Source organism: Pleurodeles waltl, chromosome 2_2 (assembly GCF_031143425.1).
Source record: "Pleurodeles waltl isolate 20211129_DDA chromosome 2_2, aPleWal1.hap1.20221129, whole genome shotgun sequence".
Taxonomy (NCBI): Eukaryota; Metazoa; Chordata; class Amphibia; order Caudata; family Salamandridae; genus Pleurodeles; species Pleurodeles waltl.
Window position 1 is genome coordinate 459,796,501 of NC_090439.1, and position 23,136 is coordinate 459,819,636.

General features: G+C 47.0%; 1 protein-coding gene across 2 annotated transcripts in view; it reads right to left on the reverse strand.

Moving 5' to 3' along the window:
• The window catches only part of CEP192 (centrosomal protein 192), a 1,702,116-nt gene that overhangs the window by 726,455 nt on the left and 952,525 nt on the right, over nt 1-23,136 (reverse strand). The window lies entirely within an intron of this gene.

Below are 23,136 nucleotides of genomic sequence, written 5' to 3' on the forward strand. Positions count from 1 at the left end.
CTCGATCCCAGAACTGCGCTTAACCGGTGCGGAAGGAAAAGAACTGTGATGTGATGTCACAGACGGCTCCAACTATGTCGACAAAGCCACGCGGATCTGAACAACGGCACCCGAGGGCACACCTGTATTGTTCAGCAAAAAGATTCTGGATTTGAAGCTGATGCCAGGGAATTCAAAAGTAAGGAATCTGCAGCTAGAAGTCTATCAAATTTAAAAAATGATTAAATAAAGGGATGGGGTATTTACATATTTCACTTTGGGTGCTTTCCAGTTTATTGATGGGTGTATGATATAACAGTCTTTTTGCAGGTTCACCCCCACTTTTTACCGCCATTTTAACCAGTAGCCACTGGAGTACTGTGTATGAAAGTACCCTCTTTTTGGCATGGTTGCCCCCACCTTTTTGCCTGCTGTCAGTGTGTTTTGACTGTGTACATTGGGATCCTGCTAACCAGGACCTCAGTGATTGTGCTCTCTCCCTCTGAATTTGGTTACTTAGGACATTGCACACCCCACAACTGGCATACAGGTGCCCCCATGTACCCTTTCCCTACAGGTCACTAGACCAGGTCACTGTAAGCCATCAATGTAAGCCACCCCTATGGTAGGCCCTCCTAGCCCAGAGGGCAGGGTACAGGTACCTGTGAGTGAGGGCATTCCTGCATGAGCAGAGGTGCCCCTACCAACTCCAGCTCCATTACACTGGACTTACTAATTGCAGGGAAGCCATTTTGCCATATACTGGACACAGGTCACCACTACCTGTGTCCAGCAACATAATGACAACTCCGAGCCTGGGCATGTTTGGTATCAAGCATGTTGCACGCATATCCCAATACTGTTGCCAGTAAGGCTGAATGACTCCATGCACTCTGGGGGCTCCAGCATTGTTCCTACCAGTCTTCTGGGGTTTTCCAGGCAGCCTCCGCTTCTGCCACCACTCAGACAGGTTTCTGCCCTCCTGCTGCTTGACCATATCAGGCAGAGGAAGGCAGAACAAAGGATTTCCTGTTGGAGAGCGAGGTAACACTTAGAAATAGTTGTTACATGGCTTGGGAGGGGTAGCCTCCCCAAGCCACTGGTATGCTTTGAAGGGCACATTTGGTGCCCTCCTTGCATAAACCAATTTGCACCAGTACAGGGACCCCTCGGTCCCTGCTCTGGCACGAAACTGGGCAAAGGAAAGGGGGTGAACGCTCCCCTGTCTATCGCCACCCTAGGGGTGGTGCCCAGAGCTCCTTCAGATGGTCATCTTGAATCCAAGGTGGGCGGAGGCCCCTGGGAGCATCTGAGTGGCCAGGTCATGTAGATGATGTCACAGACCCCTCTTGGTAAGTGGTCACCCTTCTAGGTGACCAATCAACCTTAGTGGGCTATTTAGGATCCCCCTCTTGGGTGGGTCTTGAGATTCGACATGCAAGATTCCAGCAGCACTACTTTGCATTGTTTACTTCATCTTCTGGCCCCTGGGGCTGCAACTGGACCTTCCAGGAACGGACAATTTGCAACTTCAGCGACAACTACGCTGCTTCTCCGGCTCCTTCCAGCAAATGCAACATTTCCCCCCTTGTGCATCCTCTGAGGGAGACGAGATTCAGTCTGCACAAGAAGTAAGAAGGTATCTCCCCTGGGGAGTCACAGCCCTGTATCCGCAGCCACCAACTGCAACAATGACTGGCAGCGTGGATCTTCTCTCGTCCAGAGCTGTGTGGATTCTGCATCACAGGTGATGGTCTGGAGTGGTACCCTCTCTACCAGCTGTCAAACTTGGGAGACAGTGAGCCCTTGCCTCTGCTTGCAGGACAGTACCCCTGTGCATTGCCTGTCTTGCAGCTACCAAGGCTTGTTTGTTCTGCTTCCAAGAGATCTTCAGGCTCTGTGAAGTCCCGGCCCCCAGCACTCCTTCCTGCAAAGCACGGTCTCCTGCCTGCTGTTCCAGTGACGTGGGACTCCCCTTCAGGTTTGCTGAGTGGGCCTCACTGCGACTCCAGTGACGGTTACCTGTGGGGGCTGCTTCCTCTTCTTGTGACTCTCCCAGGTGCCGAGGCTCACTCGGGACTCCCCTCTTTGGGTCGAGTCCCCTGGACGTTGCTGGTTCTCTTCAGCCCTAAAAAAACCTTATCCTCCGTCTCTTGCATTTGCCAAGGCTTGCTGGTGGTTTTCCAACCTCACTGACTGACTGCATCTTCACTGCTGACGTGGGACTTCACTTGCATCACTTCTGGGACTCCTCCTAAGCTCCTGTGCTGCACTGCTGACTTTCTTCATCCACTTACGTCCTGGTCCTGTATCCACATAAGGGTGGGTAGTCGCTCCTGCCAAAATCAGACACTCCAACTCGAACTGGACTTGGTCCCCTTCCTTTGCAAGTCCTCTTCTGTCAGGATCTACCTCTGGGTTCTAGTCTTGGTTGGGTCTTGCATAATACTTCTCCAAAGTCCTCCAGTTGGTTTTGGGGGAAACCAGGTACTTACCTCTGCTCTCTTGGTAGCTGGGGGTCACTCTGGTACTCACCTCTTGGGGTTCCTAGTTCCTCTACCTCACCTCTTCTGATTTCACTTCCTTGGGTGGGGGTCTGCCTTTGACATAACATTTTTTAAGCATATGGTTCGGTACTCCCTTGGGGCCCTCACTATTTACTATTGCTTTTACCAATGCCTATTGCTTTCTATGCTGTTTACTGATGGCTAATGTGTATATAATAGTGTGTTTAATCACCTTCAGCTGGGGGATTTCCTATTCAGTATTCTAGTATTTGTGTTACTAGAATAAAGTACCTCTATTTTGGTAACCCTGTGTGGTTCTTTCATGTGTGTAAGCGATGTGTGTCTGTAGTGGTATTGCATAAGCTTTTCATGTCTCCTAGATAAGCCTTGGCTGCTCATCCACGGCTACCTCTAGAGAGCACTGGCTTCCTAGACACTGCCTACACCTCGCTAATAGGGGATACCTGGACCTGGTATAAAGTGATATCATAGGTGCTCTCCACACACCAGGCCAGCTTCCTACATACTGACACTGAAACGGCCTGAGTCCTGCCCTTCAGAAAAGTACATGGTTGACTGGCTTATACCCAACTGGCATTGCATAACTTACTTTTAGGTCCCTCGGGGACTGCATCACTTGATGTGCCACCCTGAGTACTTAAGCTAAAACACTGCTCCCTGTACTTCATTTCAGACTTTAAGGGCAGGTTTAAACTGCTAACTCAAGTTGTCCATTTTAAACAATGGCAAAGCCCAAACTCACTTTCTAATGTGCATAAGTTAACCCCACAGCCAGCAGTCCTATTGAGTCTTAAGGTAGGGTGCAACACATAAGTAAAGTTAAACATTCTGGCAAAAAAAGAATTGTTTTTAAGCAAGAGAGATTGGTAGACCAATTGCAAGTACAGAGCTAGACCCTGACAACTTAGCTGTGCTAACTTCTGAAGGGGGACTCAAATTGATACTGCAAACAACTAGTTGACGCCCCAGTCGAAATTCAACTAACATGTTGCCACATACTACTCTGTTGCCCCAGTCTTCCAGTGGCCAATTTCTTGAGGCCGGTCAGAAGACAACATTCTGCACTCCTAGGGAGACATGTGAATGACTCCCACGAAAGTCAACAATTCAAGGCCTGCCATTGGTGGAGGTGTTAGCTTATCTGGCAGGAAGCCACATGGAGTGTTGGCCCAAAAGGGGAGCTTCAACATAGAAGCCACCTCTGAAGGACAACTATCAAGCACAGGGGAGGGGTTGCTTTATTGTGTAAGTAAAGAGGTTAGCAGCAGGGACCGAGGTGGGAAACTGTTGTCAAGATGGTTTTCCCGTGGGTGTACACCCCAGTGGTAGCCACCCTGCCCCCCTAGGGTGGGCCATCAAGCTCTTCAGACAAAGGGGTACTGCTCTCTTGAGAGTGAGCACAATAGAGCATTCTGGGATAGTGAGATGCCACATTACACAAAGAGTTGCCATCAGGCAGGAGGAACCTTGGTAGCCCATTAGATAGTGACTGCAACGACCCATAAGGGCACTTTCTAGCCATAAAAAAGGAATTCATGGCACCCAAACTGAATGTCTGGACAAGAGGACTGAGGAAGGACTGCCATGCTGCACCAACAACATTGGTGAAGAGAAACTGCACCTTGGGGCTAGCAAAGTAAAGTACTGCACCTGCTGTGTCCTGCTTGTGGAGAAGTCACCTTCTGAGCCAGGCTAAAAGCAAGAGACTCCTGGGTCAGTTGGCTGACCTGCTGTTCATAGCACAGGGCCACAAAAGCTGAGGTAGCATGCCCTCGGAGATGAATGCTGAAATCTCTGGATCTTCACTCCTTACTCCCCTATAGCCTAATGGATCAATACCCAGACGCTCCAAAGTTGCACCTGAATATGATGGACCGGGATGGTAGTCTGTGTACAGCTAGACTGCCCAGAAGACAAATTAAAGCCAAAAGGAGAAAACCACTGAAACCAGGCGATTGGTAGCCCACTGGCGAATGGACTTCTGCCAAGCTCGAGGAGACTTCTTAAGACATAGACCCGTATCATCAGAATCACCTCACCAAGCCTGTGGACAGAAGAGTAGCCCCAGGAAGACCTCTGTTGCCCACACAGCATCTTGTATCCTTGGAATCGAGGTCATTCCAATAGAAGATAAAGGCAAGGGACCACAGACACTGGGAACTATAATGGAGACTGTTTTTCTTGAAGAGATAACGGTTTCTCTGGACCCTGCTGGTCTCCTTGACCGGCTCCCTACCAGAGTTGTCAACTAAAGTAACTGCATTCATACTTATTTTTTCAAGAAAAACTTGGATAATTGTCAAATTCACTGAATAGGCCAATGCCTCTTCACGGTTAGTGTAAAGTTGTGATTTACTGTACCTTGTAAAATCTGTACCTCAGGAACCCTCCAGAGGATTTTTTTTTCTTCATAAAAATCTCATCTCTTTATACATTGGTGTCAGATTTCTTGAGTGTTTCATCTCTTCTCCAGTCGTTCTGTTGTTTACTTTACATGTGTTCCTTTGTGAAAGCCTGATAGCTCAGAACAACAGGTACCCAGGGTTGAGCTAAGGTTTAGCAAATTAAACCTCACAGTGAGGTGTCAGTCACACCGTATAATACACCCTATTTTCTAGAAGGTAAATATCCCAACTACGCAACTCCATCCTAATTATACCATTTGATCATTATCTTTATTCTTTATCACACACTTCTGTGGTTGGAGTATTACTTGTGCTAGTAATTTTGGAAAGTAGCAATAAGAACCCCAAATGTGCATTACTCCCTGCCACTGAACACAGTGCCATAAATCTGGGGAGGATCCAGACTTTCAAAACTGAGATTCATGTCCCTCATGCTGTTCTGCATTTCAGTAACAGGTTTGGGATACCAGAGCAGATAACGATTTACAGAAGAAGGTCCCATGCTACAGAATACACCCAAACCCTGGATTCAAGAAGAGTAATAATCACTTTTAGTGTTCAAGTTAAAAACATGTTTAACTAAGAGTTATGCCCCTTTTATTTCATGCAATGTTAAATGTTTTGTGATGTGTTAGAGGTAAATCACACACAGAATGGAAAGCATTCACATCATTCATAAACGAAATAGCAGTAATTGGTATGTGGGCAGCATAATAGTGGTAGAGGCTGAGGGTTAAGTTAAAGAGGAATTGACTTCACCTGATCTATTTGTCTTTTCACTTCACAGACTGGTGAAGGGGCCATAATTAGTACAGTTGCATTAATATTTCATATTTCTACACTCACTCCATTCATTCCCAAAGTCTAAAGTAATATAATAGTGTGTAGTCCATTAGACTTTGGAGAGCAACTGTGGAGTCTATCACTTTCACCGACTCATGCTCTCTAACATATAATGGAGATTTGACATGACTAGCCAAGCAAACAACTGCCCCCAGATATATTCCAAATACAGAATATAAAGTAATTCAATAGCACTTAAATTGTTTGCATATATTACAATGAAACATGAGTTAAACTTCCTGAATAGTTACTAAATGAACAAGTTACTTACCAGCTCCGCATGCGTCGTTGGAGCCGTCTATGATGTCACGGTTGTCTATATAGATGCCGTCTCAGCGCGCGTACATCAGTTCTTTTCCCACAACTTTCCACGCCAGAAGCGCAGAGTCATGGAAGAACCAACAGTTATGGGTTTTACCTCTTTGACTGTTTGAAGTAAAAACTCTTTCATGCCTTTAAGAAAGGCAAACATGCCAAAATCATATATATATATATGTATGTGTATATATATATATATATATATATACATATATATACACACACACACACCACTTGCCCAGTGTACATCTGTTTGTGGCATGTTGCGCTGCAGATTCACATGCTGTGCACTGTTCCTGCCATCTAGTGTTGGGCTCGGAGTGTTACAAGTTGTTTTTCTTCGAAGAAGTCTTTTCGAGTCACAGGACAGAGTGACTCCTCCCTTTTGGCTCCATTGCGCATGGGTGTCGACTCCATCTTAGATTGTTTTCCCTGCAAAGGGTGAGGTAGGAGTTGTTGAAGTAAGGATACGAGAGGTGCCCATGCAATGGAGTAGATGTGTATGTACATAGTGTGTAGTAAAGTAATAATTATTTACATATTTACAATTTACATGCAACTAAAATGGCTACAGGCTCCCGGGGAGGTGGGAGGCCGCATGTGAATCTGCAGCGCAACATGCCACGAACAGATGTACACTGGGTAAGTGACATTTTCACTTCGATGGCATGTGTAGCTGCAGATACACATGCTGTGCATAGACTACAAAGCAGAAATCTCCCCAAAAGCGGTGGTTAGCCTGTAGGAGTTGAAGTTGTTTGAAATAATGTTCTTAGTACAGCCTGTCCTACTGTGGCTTCTTGTGCTGCTAACACATCTACACAGTAATGCTTAGTAAATGTATGGGGCGTAGACCAGGTGGCAGCTTTACAAATCTCTGTCATTGGTATATTACAAAGAAAAGCCGTTGTGGCGCCTTTCTTACTAGTGGAGTGTGCCTTTGGAGTAATGGTAAAATCTCTTTTAGCTTTAAGGTAGCAGGTCTGAATGCATTTGAGTATCCATCTGGCAATGCCCTGTTTGGATATAGGGTTACCTGCATGCGGTTTTTGGAAAGCTACGAACAATTGTTTTGTTTTATGAAATTGTTTTGTTCTGTCAATGTAATACATTAGTGCTCTTTTAATGTCTAATGTATGCAATGCCCTTTCTGCTACTGAGTCTGGCTGTGGAAAGAAGACTGGGAGTTCTACAGTTTGGTTTAGATGAAACAGTGATATGAATTTTGGTAAGGATTGTGGATTTGTTCGTAGAACCACCTTATGTTTATGTATTTGTATAAAGGGTTCTTGAATAGTAAACGCCTGTATTTCGCTAACTCTTCGAAGTGATGCGATGGCTATTAGAAAGGCTACTTTCCAAGTTAAAAATTATATTTGACAAGAATGCATGGGTTCAAATGGTGGACCCATGAGTCATGTTAATACAATATTAAGATTCCACGAAGGTACTGGTGGTGTCCTCGGGGGTATGATTCTTTTTAATCGTTCGATGAAGGCTTTAATAACTGGGATTCTAAAAAGCGATTTTGAATGTTTAATCTGCAGATAAGCAGATCTTGCAATGAGATGGATTTTAATGGAAGAGAAGGCTAGATTGGGCTTTTCTAAGTGTAGTAGATAACTTACAATGTTCTGTGTGGAGGCGTTTGATGGCATAATTTGATTAGCCTGGCAGTAGCAGACAAACCTTTTCCATTTGTTAGTGTAACAATGTCTTGTTGTGGGTTTTCTTGCTTGTTTAATGACCTCCATACACTCCTTGGAAAGGTTTAGATATCCAAATTCTAAGACTTCAGGAGCCAGATTGCTAGGCTGAGCGATGCTGGATTCAGGTGTCTGATCTGTTGGTTGTGTTGTGTTAACAGATCTGGTCTGTCTGGTAGTTTGATGTGGGGAACCACAGATAGGTCCAACAGTGTGGTGTACCAGTGTTGGCGTGCCCATGTTGGTGCTATAAGTATTAGTTTGAGTTTGTTTTGACTCAGTTTGTTGACCAGATAAGGAATGAGCGGGAGAGGGGGGAAAGCGTAAGCAAATATCCCTGACCAGTTGATCCATAGAGCATTGCCCTTGGACTGAGGGTGTGGGTATCTGGACGTGAAGTTTTGGCATTTTGCATTTTCTTTTGTTGCAAACAGATCTATGTTTGGTGTCCCCCAGTGGTGGAAGTGATGTTGTAGAATCTGGGGATGTATTTCCCACTCGTGAGTTTGCTGGTGATCCCGGCAGAGATTGTCGGCTAACTGATTCTGGATGCCTGGTATATATTGTGCTATTAGGCGAATGTTGTTGAAAATTGCCCAATGCCAATTTTTTTGTGCTAAGAGACACAGCTGTGATGAGTGTGTCCCCCCCGTTTGTTTAGATAATACATTGTTGTCATATTGTCTGTTTTGACAAGAATGTGTTTGTGGGCTAGAAGAGGTTGAAAGGCGTTTAGTGCTAGAAAGACTGCTAACAGTTCTAAGTGATTTATGTGGAGTTGTTGTTGCTGCTTGTTCCACCGACCTTGTATGCTGTGACTGTTGAGGTGAGCTCCCCACCCAATCATGGATGCGTCTGTTGTGATAATGGCGTGAGGCACTCGGTCTTGAAAAGGCACCCTTTGTTTAAATTTACAGGGTTCCACCATTGAAGCGAAGAGTGTGTTTGGCGGTCTATCAACACTAGATCTTGGAGTTGACCCTGTGCCTGCGTCCATTGTTTTGCTAGGCACTGTTGTAAGGGCCGCATGTGTAGCCTTGCGTTTGGGACAATAGCTATGCATGAGGACATCAAGCCTAGTAGTTTCATCACAAACCTGACCGTGTAGTGTTGGTTTGGTTGCATGCTTGAATTGATATTTTGAAACAACAGCACTCTTTGTGGACTTGGAGTGGCAGTTGCTCTTTGTGTGTTGAGTGTTGCTCCCAAATATTGCTGTATTTGGGATGGTTGTAACCAAGATTTTTGGTAATTTATAGAAAACCCTAGTTTGTGTAGAGTATCTATTACGTATTGCGTGTGAGCGTGACATTGTTGTTGAGTGTTGGCTTTTATTAGCCAATCGTCCAAATATGGTAATACGTGCATGTGATGTCTCCTTATATGAGCTGCTACTACAGCTAGGCATTTTGTAAATACCCTGGGGCTGTTGTTATTCCGAACGGTAACACTTTGAATTGGTAATGTTTGTCTTGTATTACAAACCTGAGGTATTTCCTGTGAGATGGATGGATGGATGGATGGGTATGTGAAAATGCGCATCCTTGAGATCCAGTGTTGTCATGTATTCCCCTTGTTTTAGTAAGGGAACTACGTCCTGAAGTGTTACCATGTGGAAATGATCTGATTTGATGAAGAGATTGAGTGTTCTGAGATCTAAGATAGGCCTTGACGTTTCATCTTTTTTGGGGATAAGGAAATACAGGAAGTAAACGCCTGTTCCTTTCTGGTAATAGGGTACTAGCTCTATGGCTTGTTTTGCTAGCAGTGCTTGGACTTCTATTTGTAATAGGTCTAAGTGTTGTAGAGACATTTTGTGCGGTGTTGGGGGAACATCTGGAGGGAATGTTGTGAACTCTATGCAGTAACCATGTTGGATAATTGATAGGACCCACGTGTCTGTGGTAATGTGTGTCCAATTGTGGTTGTATTTGGTTAATCTCCCCCCCCCCCACTGGTGATATGTGTTGGGGAAGTGTGACATTGAAGTCACTGCTTGCTAGGGCTTGGCGGGCTGGAATTTCCCTCTTCCTTTTGGGAACTGTCCTCTGTAGGAACCACAAAACCCCCCTCTCTGGTACTGAGACAGGTAGGTGAGTTTTGTTTGGGAGGTGGATGGTTCTGATGGCTGTTGTCTAAACCCTCCCCTAAACTGTGGTTTCCTAAATGTTCCTCTGTAATAGGAGGAGTAGAGCGCGCCCATGGCTTTGGCCGTGTCCGTGTCTTTTTTCATTTTTTCGATTGCAGTATCCACTTCCGGCCCAAATAGCTGATGTTGATAAACGGCATATTCAATGCCGCTTGTTGTATTTCTGGTTTAAACCCGGAACTTCGCAGCCATGCATGCCATCTAATCGTTACTGCTGTATTGACAGTCCGTGCAGCTGTTTCAGTGGAGTCTAGGGCAGACCGGATTTGGTTGTTAGATATAGCCTGTCCTTCTTCGACCACTTGTGGGCACGATCTTGGTTTTCTTTGGGCAAGTGCTGGATGAAGTCTTGCACCTCGTCCCAGTGTGCCCTGTCGTAGCGGGCAAGTAGGGCTTGTGAGTTGGCAATTCGCCACTGATTGGCTGCTTGCGATGCCACTCTTTTCCCCGCCGCGTCGAATTTTCGACTCTCCTTATCAGGGGGTGGCGTATCCCCGGATTGTGAATTTGCCCTTTTCCGTGCAGCTCCCATAATCACTGAGTCCGGAGGGAGCTGTTGAGTAATAAACACTGGGTCTGACGGGGGCGGTTTATATTTCTTTTCGACCCTTGGCGTGATGGCTCTCCCTTTAACAGGTTCCTGGAAGACCTGTTGTGCGTGTTTAAGCATGCCCGGTAACATTGGTAAACTTTGGAAGCATGCATGCGTGGATGCCAGAGTGTTAAACAGGAAGTCATCCTCCACCGGTTCCGAGTGCATTGTTACGTTGTGGAATGTTGCTGCTCTGGCCAGTACCTGCGTGTAGGAGGTACTGTCCTCTGGCGGTGAAGGTTTCGTTGGATAACACTGGCTGTTGTCCGATACAGGTGGGTTGTAAAGGTCCCAGGGATCCGCATCATCTTGAGTCATCCCAGTACGTGTGGGTGACTGTGCCATTGGTGTACCCACTGGTGACAACTGTGGTGATTGCAGTGTGGATGTTTGTGGTGAGAAATGTGGTGGTGGTGACTTTTCTCTAACCACTTTGGCTCTTGGTTGCATCTCAGTCTCGTGAAAAGCCAGTTTTCTTTTTGACTTGAGCGGAGGGATGGTTTGTATCTTCCCTGTCTTTTTCTGGATTTCTAACCTTTGTTGTGTTTGGTCATGTTCTTCTAAATCCAGTTCCTGCTCAAATCTGTGCTTTTCTTTGAGCTGCAGAGAAAGCCCTTGCTCTTCAGTGCAGGAAGAACGTTTCGGCTTCGAAGCCTTTTTTTTGGTACCGAAATTCCCACTGAAATAGTCTTTTTCGGTTCCGACAAGCTCTTTCGATGCTTGCTCGACGCAGACTTTTTTCAGTGCCGGTTTCTCGACCTGAGTCGGAAGTCTTCGGCAAATCTTTGGCCTTCTTCGGTGCCGATGTTACTTGGTCACCTTCTTTTCTGTGGGTTGAGCCATGGCCTTCTGGCAGTGGCATCCCCGTGGCCTTTAGTTTTTTGGTGTGACCTTGGGTGTGGGACAGGGCAGACGTACTCACTTTTTGCACCGCCGTCGAAGGTTGATCACCGTCGGATTAATCAGAGTCCGATACTTGACTAGATATCCGCATCTCTTCTTCCTCGACGTCGAGATGTTGTTTCGGCTTTGACGCCATCAGTAGTCGTCTTGCGCGTCGATCCCTTAAGGTCTTCTTGGATCGAAGCGCTCGGCAGGCCTCACAAGTATCCTCTCTGTGTTTGGGCGACAAACACAGGTTACAGACCCGGTGCTGGTCTGTATAAGGATACTTGACGTGACACTTGGGACAGAAACGGAAGGGGGTCTGGTCCATTAGTCGTCGACAACGGTTGTGGTCAGGCCGACCAGGCCTTGGTGAAGTGCGGAAGCCCCGAAGGGCCGCCAAAGCGGTCATGTTGTCGGTGCCGATGCGATGAAACTAAACCGGTGCCGAACGTAAACAATACTGACTAATTTTCGATGATTTTCTAAGTTTCCCGATTCGAATTACGGAGCAAAGAGGAACACGTCCGAACCTGATGGCGGAAAGAAAACAATCTAAGATGGAGTCGAGGCCCATGCGCAATGGAGCCGAAAGGGAGGAGTCACTCGGTCCTGTGACTTGAAAAGACTTCTTCGAAGAAAAACAACTTGTAACACTCCGAGCCCAACACTAGATGGCAGGAACAGTGCACAGTATGTGTATCTGCAGCCATACATGCCATCGAACATATATATATACATATATATATATATATATATATATATATATATATATATGGAAAATGTCACTTATCCAGTGTACATCTGTTCGTGGCATGAGACGCTGCAGATTCACATGCTGTGCATTATCTTGCCATCTAGTGTTGGGCTCGGAGTGTTACAAGTTGTTTTTCTTCGAACAAGTCTTTTTCGATTCACGAAACCGAGGGACTCCTCCCTTTCGGCTCCATTGCGCATGGGCGTCGACTCCATCTTAGATTGTTTTCCCCGCAGAGGGTGAGGTAGGAGTTGTGAATATAGTAAAGGTGCCCATGCAATGGAGTAAGTATGTATGTACATAATGTGTATAAAAATAGTATATATTTACAAATTTACAAATGTACAAGTTCATCAACTTATAACGGCTACAGGCTCCTGGGGAGGAGGGAGGGCGCATGTGAATCTGCAGCGTCTCATACCACGAACAGATGTACACTGGGTAAGTGACATTTTCCGTTCGATGGTATGTGTAGCTGCAGATACACATGCTGTGCATAGACTAGTAAGCAGTTATCTCCCCAAAAGCGGTGGCTTAGCCTGTAGGAGTTGAAGTTGTCTGAAATAATGTTCTTAATACAGCCAGTCCTACTGTGGCTTGTTGTGTTATTAACACATCTATACAGTAATGTTTTGTGAATGTATGAGGCGTAGACATGTGGCTGCCTTACAGATTTCTGTCATAGGTATATTTCCTAGAAAGGCCATTGTGGCGCCTTTCTTCCTAGTGGAGTGTGCATTTGGCGTAATAGGTAGATATCTTTTTGCTTTAATATAGCAGGTCTGAATACATTTCACTATCCATCTGGCAATGCCTTGTTTGGGAACTGGATTTCCTGCATGAGGTTTTTGGAAGGCTACAAACAATTGTTTTGTTTTGCAAAACTGTTTTGTTCTATCAATGTAATACATTACTGCTCTTTTAATGTCTAACGTATGTAAGGCTCTTTCAGCTACTGAGTCTGGTTGTGGAAAAAAAACTGGGAGTTTCACTGTTTGGTTTAGGTGGAACGGTGATGTAACTTTTGGTAAGAATTTGGGATTTGTACGGAGAACCACTTTATGTTTATGTATTTGTATAAAGGGTTCTTGTATAGTAAATGCTTGTACTTCACTTACTCTTCTAAGAGATGTGATAGCTATTAGGAAGGCTACTTTCCAGGTTAAGTATTGCATCTCACAAGAGTGCATGGGTTCAAATGGTGGACCCATGAGTCGTGTTAATACTTGAGGTTCCACGAGGGAACTGGTGGTGTTCTCGGGGGAATGATTCTTTTTAAACCCTCCATAAATGCTTTGATGACTGGGATTCTAAAGAGTGATGTTGAATGTGTAATATGCAGATAGGCAGATATTGCTGTATTTTAATGGAAGAAAATGCTAGTTTAGATTTTTGTAAGTGTAATAAGTAGCTTACAATGTTTTTGGCGGAGGCATGTAGTGGTTTGAATTTGATTATTACGGCAGTAATAAACAAATCTTTTCCATTTATTTGCGTAACAATGTCTCGTAGTAGGTTTTCTATTTTGTTTAATGACCTCCATACATTCTTGTGTAAGGTCTAAATGTCCAAATTCTAAGACTTCAGGAGCCAGATTGCTAGATTGAGTGATGCTGGATTCGGGTGTCTGATCTGTTTGTATTGAGTTAACAGATCTGGTCTGTTTGGTAGTTTGATATGAGGTACTACTGACAGGTCCAGTAGAGTTGTATACCATGGTTGGCAAGCCCAGGTTGGTGCTATTAGTATTAGTTTGAGTTTGTTTTGAATCAATTTGTTTACCAGATAAGGAAGGAGTGGGAGAGGTGGAAAAGCATAAGCAAATATCCCTGACCAACTAATCCATAACGCATTGCCCTTGGACTGAGGGTGTGGATACCTGGAGGCGAAGTTTTGGCATTTTGTGTTTTCTTTTGTTGCAAATAGGTCTATTTGTGGTGTTCCCCAGCGTAGAAAGTAAGTTTGTAGTATCTGGGGATGCATTTCCCATTCGTGTGTTTGTTGGTGATCTCAACTGAGATTGTCGGCCAACTGGTTTTGAATCCCTGGGATGTACTGTGCAATTAGGCGAATGTGATTGTGAATCGCCCAATGCCAAATCTTTTGTGCTAAGAGACACAGTTGTGATGAGTGTGTCCCTCCTTGTTTTTTTAGGTAATACATTGTTGTTGTGTTGTCTGTTTTGACAAGAAAGTATTTGTGGGCTATTAGCGGCTGAAATGCTTTCAATGCTAGAAACACTGCTAATAGTTCTAAATGATTTATATGCAGTTGCCTTTGTTGGACGTCCCATTGTCCCTGTATACTGTGCTGGTTGAGGTGTGCTCCCCACCCCATCATGGAAGCATCTGTTGTGATCACGTATTGAGGCACTGGGTCTTTGAATGGCCGCCCTTGGTTTAAATTTATAGGATTCCACCATTGAAGCGAGAAGTGTGTTTGGTGGTCTATCAACACTAGATCTTGAAGTTGACCCTGTGCTTGTGTCCATTGTGTTGCTAGGCACTGTTGTAAGGGCCGCATGTGTAGTCTTGCCTTTGGGACAATGGCTATGCATTAAGACATCATGCCTAGGAGTTTCAATACAAACCTCACTTGATAGTGTTGGTTTGGGTACATGTTTAATATTACATTTTGGAAGGCTTGTACCCCTTGTGGATGGAGTAGCAATCCCCTTTTGTGTGTTGATTGTTGCTCCTAAGTATTGTTGTATTTGACACGGTTGTAGATGTGATTTTTGGTAGTTTAGAGAGAACCCTAGTTTGTGTAGGTTTTCTATGACGTATTTTGTGTGTAGAAGACACTGTTGCTGAGTGCTGGTTTTTATTAACCAATCGTCTAAGTAAGGGAATACGTGTATGTGCTGTCTCCTGATGTGAGCGGCTACTACTGCAAGGCATTTTGTGAATACTCTTGGGGCTGTTGTTATGCTGAATGGTAACACTTTGAATTGGTAATGCACGCCTTGGATTACAAACCTTAAGAATTTCCTGTGGGAAGGATGTATGGGTATGTGGAAATAAGCATCCTTGAGATCTAATGTTGACATGTAGTCCTGTTGTTTGAGCAAAGGAATCAAGTCTTGAAGTGTCACTATGTGAAAGTGATCTGATGTGAAGATTTAGTGTTCTGAGGTCTAATATGGGTCTCAGTGTTTTGTCCTTCTTTGGAATTAGCAAATACAGGGAGTAAACACCTGTTCCTTTTTGATGGTTGGGTACTAGTTCTATTGCTTCTTTTTCTAACAATGCTTGGACTTCTAGTTGTAGCAGGTTCAAGTGCTGTTTGGACATGTTGTGTGGTCTTGGAGGCACATCTGGTGGCAATTGTAGGAATTCTATGCAATAACCATGTTGGATAATGGGTAGGACCCATGCGTCTGTTGTTATGTGTTCCCATTTGTGGTAATATGTGGTAAGTCTCCCCTCCCACTGGTGTTGTGTGGTGGGGGTTTGTGACATTGAAGTCACTGTTTGGTTTGTGGGGTTTTTGGGCTCTGGAATTTCCCTCTTGCTTTAGGGAACTATCCACCTCTATATTGTCCCCGAAAACCTCCTCTTTGATACTGGCCCTGATATGTGGGTCTGACTTGCGAGGTGGAAGGCTCTGTGGTTTGGGCACGAAACCCCCCTCTAAAGTGCGGCTTCCTAAAAGTGCCTCTGCTCTGTGGGGAGTAGAGCATGCCCATGGCTTTGGCCGTGTCCGTGTCTTGTTTAAGTTTTTCTATTGACGTATTTACCTCCGGCCCAAACAATTGTTGTTCGTTGAAAGGCATATTCAGCACAGCCTACTGGATTTCTGGCTTAAATCCGGAGGTTCGTAACCATGCGTGTCTACGAATGGTTACTGCCGTGTTCACTGTCCTTGCCGCCGTGTCTGCTGAGTCCCTAGCCGACCTTATCTGGTTGTTAGAGATAGTTTGGCCCTCCTCCACAACCTGTTGGGTACCGAGCTTAAACAATACCATCAAATTTTCCGATAGTTAACTAACTTTTCCGAACCGAAATACGGAGCGAAGAGGAACACGTCCGAACCCGATGGCGGAAAGAAAACAATCTAAGATGGAGTCGACGCCCATGCGCAATGGAGCCGAAAGGGAGGAGTCCCTTGGTCTCGTGACTCGAAAAAACTTCTTCGTAGAAAAACAACTTGTAACACTCCGAGCCCAACACTAGATGGCAGGATAATGCACAGCATGTGTATCTGCAGCTACACGTGCCATCGAACATATATATATATCTGTATAAAAAAATATCCGCAGAGCGGGGAGGCTTGGGTGGGTGTCAGGAATCTGCAGCTAGATAGAGTCTCTACCAGATACCTTGTTACCGAAGGTAAGTAACTTGTTCATCTGACAGAGACTTCTAGCTGCAGCTTCCTTACCTTAGAACAGATATCCAAGCTATAACCCCTGGCGGTGGGTCTGAAGGAGATTTTTATATCAGGAAGTCCTGCAAGACAGAACGGGCAAAATCCACCTCTTTTCTCACCTGGCTATCCAGGCAGTAGTGTTTGCAAACATATGCAAGGAAGCCCACGTTGCAGCCTGACAGATGTCCACCACAGGTACACCACGTGCTAACGCAGTGGTAGCAGCCTTCCCCCAGTACAATGAGCTCTCAAGCCCTCAGGAGGCTGCTTCTTTGCCAAAGCGTAGCAGATCGTTATACAGAGAACGACCGAGGGCGAAATGGATCGTTTCTGTACTGCCCGACCCTTCTTTGCACCAACGCACCCCACAAAGAGTTGGTCGTCCACCCGGAACTCTTTAGTGCGGTCAAGCTAGAACAATAACGCTCTTTTTGGGTCCAGCCGATGGAGACGCTCCTCTTCCTTAGAGGAATGTGGTGGTGCAAAGAAGGTGGGCAAGGTTATACTTTGACCCAGATGGAAAGGGGTCACCACCTTGGGGAGGAAAGAGGAATGAGTTCTGTGAACCACTTTTTCAGGAAAGATTGTGAGATACGGCGGTTTTGATGACAAAGCCTGTAGCTCACTCACTCTTCTGGCGGATGTAATTGCCACCAAAAAGGCTGTCTTAATAGTGAGCAGCCGAATAGGACAGTTATGGAAGGGTTCGAAGGGAGCACACATAAGGAAGGTAAGAACCAGATTAAGGTCCCACTGGGGCATAACGAAAGGCACGGGGGGAACAAATGCAAAAGCCCTTTCAAAAATCTCTGTACTATAGGTGATTTAAACAAAGATGGTCGTTTGGGCAACTGAAGAAAGGCCAATAAGGCTGCAGGATAGCCCTTGAGAGTCCCTAAGGAGGAACCCTGCTGGGCGAGAGACAATACAAACAAAAGGATATTAGACAGAGAGAAGAAAGAGGATTGTAAGGAAATGGCTCCCTGTTGCAGTTACCCCCCACTTTTTGCCTGATACTGATGCTGACTTGACTGAGAAGTGTGCTGGGACCCTGCTAACCAGGCCCCAGCACCGGTGTTCTTTCACCTAAAATGTACCATTGTTTTCACAATTGGCACACCCCAGGCACACAGATAAGTCCCTTGTAAAAGGTACAAGTGGTACCAAGGGCCCTGTAACCAGGGAAGGTCCCTAAGGGCTGCAGCATATGTTGTGCCACCCTAAGGGAGTCCTTACCTAACACATGCACATTGCCATTGTAGATTGTGTGTGTTGGTGGGGAGAAAAAGGAAAAGTCGACACGGCATCCCCCCTCAGGATGTCATGCCCACAAAATACTGCCTGTGGCATAGGTAAGTCACCCCTCTAGCAGGCCTTACAGCCCTAAGGCAGGGTGCACTATACCACAGGTGAGGGCATAGCTGCATGAGAAATATGCCCCTACCGTGTCTAAGTCCATTCTTAGACATTGTAAGTACAGTGTGGCCATATTAGGTATATGGTCTGGGAGTTTGTCAAAAACGAACTCCACAGCTCCATAATGACTATAATGAATACTGGGAAGTTTGGTATCAAACTTTTCAGAATAATGAACCCACACTGATGCCAGTGTTGGATTTATTAAAAAAAATGCGCACAGAGGGCATCTTAGAGATGCCCCCTGTATTTTACCCAATTGTTCAGTGCAGGACTGACTGGTCTGTGCTAGCCTGCTGCTGAGAGACGAGTTTCTGACCCAATGTGGTGAGGGCCTTTGTGCTCTCTGAGGACCGAAACCAAAGCCTGCTCTGGGTGGAGGTGCTTCACACCTCCCCCTGCAGGAACTGTAACACCTAGCAGTGAGCCTCAAAGGCTCAGGCTTCGTGTTACAATGCCACAGGGCACCCCAGCTAGTGGAGATGCCCACCCCCTGGACACAGCCCACACTTTTGGCGGCAAGTCCAGGGGAGATAATGAGAAAAACTAGGAGGAGTCACGCACCAGTCAGGAAAGCCCCTAAGGTGTCCTGAGCTGAGGTGACCCCTGCCTTTAGAAATCCTCCATCTTGGTTTTGGAGGATTCCCCCAATAGGAATAGGGATGTGTCCCCCCTCCCTTCAGGGAGGAGGCACAAAGAGGGTGTAGCCACCCTCAAGGACAGTAGCCACTGGCTACTGCCCTCCCAGACCTAAACACACCCCTAAATTCAGTATTTAGGGGCTCCCCAGGAAACTAGATTCCTGCAACCTGAAGACGAAGGAGGTCTGCTGACTTGAAGCCCTGCAGACAAGACGGAGACACCAACTGGTTTGGCCCCAGCCCTACCAGCCTGTCTCCCCACTTCAAGAAAAACTGCAACAGCGATGCGTCCCCCAGGGTCCAGCGACCTCTGAAGCCTCAGAGGACTACCCTGCATCTAAAAGGACCAAGAACTTCCGAGGACAGCGGCCCTGTTCCAAAGAAACTGCAACTTTGCAACAAAGAAGCAACTTTTAAAGACCACAGGTTTCCCGCCGGACGCGTGATACTTTCCACTCTGCACCCGACACCCCCGGCTCGACCTGCGGAAAACCAACACTACAGGGAGGACTCCCCAGCAACTGCCAGCCCGTGAGTAGCCAGAGTTGACCCCCCTGAGCTCCTACAGCGACGCCTGCAGAGGGAATCCAGAGGCTCCCCCTGACCGCGACTGCTTGCTTCAAGGAACCCGACGCCTGGTAAAGACCCTTCACCGCAGCCCCCAGGACCTGAAGGATGCAAACTCCAGTGCAGGAGTGACCCCCAGGAGGCCCTCTCCCTAGCCCAGGTGGTGGCTACCCCGAGGCCCCCCCCCCCCTTGCCTGCATCGCTGAAGAGACCCCTGGGTCTCCCATTGAAACCTATTGCGAACCAGACACCTGTTTGCACACTGCACCCGGCCGCCCCGTGCCGCTGAGGGTGTACTTTCTGTGCTGACTTGTGTGTCCCTCGGTGCCCTACAAAACCCCCCTGGTCTGCCCTCCAAAGTCACGGGTACTTACCTGCTGGCAGACTGGAACCGGGGCACCCCCTTCTTCATTGAAGCCTGTGCGTTTTGGGCACCACTTTGACCTCTGCACCTGACCGGCCCTGAGCTGCTGGTGTGGTAACTTTGGGGTTGCCCTGATACCCCAACGGTGGGCTACCTTGGACCCAACTTTGAACCTTGTAAGTGCTTTACTTACCTGTGAAGAAAACAAATACTTACCTCCCCCAGAAACTGTTAAATTTTGCACTGTGTCCAATTTTAAAATAACTTATTGCCATTTTTGCCAAAACTGTACATGCTATTGTGATGATTCAAAGTTCCTAAGATACCTGAGTGAAATACCTTTCATTTAAAGCATTGTTTGTAAATCTTGAACCTGTGGTTGTTAAAATAAACTAAGAAAATATATTTTTCTACATAAAAACCTATTGGCCTGGAGTAAGTCTTTGAGTGTGTGTTCCTCATTTATTGCCTGTGTGTGTACAACAAATGCTTAACACTACCCTCTAATAAGCCTACTATTCGACCACACTACCACAAAATAGAGCATTAGAATTATCTCTTTTTGCCACTATCTTACCTCAAAGGGGAACCCTTGGACTCTGTGCATGCTATTTCTTCCTTTGAAATAGTACATACAGAGCCAACTTCCTACAAGGATCAATAGACCTCTCTGTACAATATGAAACAAAACGTTTCCAACGGCAGGCGTAGATCGACTTAGCAGAGGGACGCCTGGCTGCCAGAATGACATCACACACCTCGGGAGGGAGGTCATAAAACATCAACTGTCGCCGCTCAATCTCCACACATGAAGGCGCAGAGTTGACAGGTTCGGGTGGAGAACCTTCCCCTGCTGCTGCGACAGAAGATCCTCCCGAAGAGGCAGCCTGATTGGAGGACCAATGCTCATTTTGAGAAGCTCTGGATACCAAACTCTTCGTGCCCAATCCGGAGCCACTAGAATTACCTGGGCCCGGTCGTTCTTGATTTTCTTGAGAACTCTGTAAAGATGTGGTATAGGCGGAAAGGCGTACAGGATGCCTGAACTTCACTTGCAACAAAAAGTGTTGCCTAGCGATACCCCCCTTTGGAAACTCCAACGTGCAAAACTGCTGACATTGCGCGTTCTCTACGGAGGCGAACAGATCTAACCAAGGCTCTCCCCACTGCTGAAAGAGTTCTGCGCCACCTCCGGATGGAGACACCATTTGTGATCCTCTAAACATTTTTGGCTGAGCTCGTCCGCCCTGGCGTTCAGAGAACCTGCCAGGTGTTGAACAACCAGGGTCATGCCCTGATGTTCCAACCATGTCCAGAGACGTAAAGCCTCTTGACAAAGGGTCCACGACCCCACACCGCCCTGCTTGTTGCAGTACCACATTGCGGTAGTGTTGTCCCTGAACACCTGCACCACCTTCCCTTTCACAACAGGAAGAAATGCTTTTAATGCTAGTCGGATCACCCGAAGCTCCAGCAAGTTGATGTGGAACCCAGATTCCGCTGGAGACCAGTGACCTCTGACCTCCACCTCTCCCAGATGGCTGCCCCATCACAGAAGTGACGCATTTGTCACTACTGTGAGATCTGGTTGGGGAAGGGGGAGGAGTCTGCCCTTGACCCAATCGCAGTTCACTAACCAACACTGCAGATCTTTCGCGTCCCCTCCGAGATCTGAACCACGTCGGTAAGATTTCCCTGATGCTGTGCCCATTGGAACTTCAGGTACCACTGCAGAGCCCTCATGAGCCATCTGGCATTCTTGACCAACAGGATGCAGGGAGCCATGAGTCCCAGCAGCCTCAGAGTCTGTCTCACCGAAATCCAGGATAGAGGCCGAAACATCGGTATCATAACCTGAATATCCTGGACGCGCTGTTCAGGAGGATAAGTCCAATGCTGCACTGTGTCCAGAACAGCTCCGATAAAAGTAAGCTTCTAAGAGGGAATCAGGTGCGACTTCAGCACATTTATAGTGAACCCCAGCGAATGCAGGAGGTCTGCCGTCTGGAGGTGGGTGACAAGAGCCTGGGGGTATAGAAGCCTTCAGCAGCCAATTATCTAGGTAGGGGAAGACTGAAATCCCTGACCTGCACAGATGAGCTGCCACCAGTGCCATCACCTTTGCGAACACCCGAGGGGCACTGGTGAGACCAAAAGGAAGCACGGTAAACTGAAAGTGCTTGTGGCCCACCTTGAACCGCAGGTAACGCCTGTGGGCTGGCAGGATAGGAATGTGGAAATACGCATCCTGCAAATCCAACGCTACCACCCAGTCTCCTTTGTCTAGGGCAGACAAAACCTGAGCAAGAGTGAGCATCTTGAATTTCTTCCTTCTTGAGGAAGAGATTGACGTCCCTTAAATCCAAGATAGGGCAAAGGCCTTTGTTCTTTTTGGGAATCAGAAAGTAGCGGGAATAACAACCACTGCCTACTTCTGATATCGGGACTCTTTCTATGGCTCCCTTGGCCAAGAGAGCTGTAACTTCCTCGCGAAGCAAATCCAGATAGTCCTCCATCAGCCATTCCTTTGTCGGAGGGATAGAGGGAGGGAAAGACTGGAAGGGAAGGGAGTAGCCCTTCCGTATGATCTGCAGGACCTACTTGTCTGTTGTGATGGAAAGCCTGTGAGGGAGATGAAAATGAATCCTCCCTCCAACTGGATGGACATGATCCTGCAGAACCACACTAGGAGGGCTTGGGCGCAGTGGAGGGGGGCTGTGTGGTGGCCGACCTCTGGCCAGACCCTCTGGGTCTGATGGTACCACGACCACGTCCTCTTCTGGGATGTTGTTGAGCCTTGAGGACGGTGGCTAAACTGTGGCTGGCGTGGTACCACGCCCCTTCCGAAGCCTCGAAAGGGGCGAAAGACAGACTGCTGTCGTACTGGCGCTGAAAAGCCCAAGGATCTGGCCGTAGCTCGAGAATCCTTGAACCTCTCAAGCGTGGAGTCTGCCTTTTCACCAAAAAGGCGGGAGCCATCAAAGGGCATGTCCATCAAGCTGGGCTGGACATACCCTGGGAAACCAGTTGAATGCAGCCAGGCGTGGCGACGTAGGGCCACTGACAATGAAATCGCTCTGCCCAGCAAGTCGGTCGTGTCCAAACCACACCTGATTGTAAACTTGGCTGCATCTCTCCCATCCTTTACAGCCTGGGTGAGAGTGTCCCGTACGCCCTCCGGGACCTGGGGCAGCACCTGTGCCACCGTATCCCATTAAGTATGGGAATAACGTCCCAATAGGCAAGAGGTGTTTAGGGACCTGAATGCCAGGCTGGTGGAAGAAAACATCATCTTCCCAAGCTCCGGGGGAGTGAAAGGGAAGGCACCACAGGAAGTAGAGGCTTGGATAACCAAGCTCTCCGGAGTGGGGTGTTGAGTCAGGAAACTAGGGTCGCTCGGAGCAGGTCTATGGCGGCGGCCAACCATCCTATGCACAGGAGCCCCTGTTCTGGGTTTGGACCATGTACCCAGAAGGACGTCTGTAAGAGCCTCATTGAAGGGCAACATCGGCTCTGATGTTGTCACCCCCCCCCCCCGTTGAAGCACTTCTGTCAGGATATTCGTCCTGACTGGCACCGTAGGCAACTCTAGGTCCAAGACCTCAGCTGCCCTAC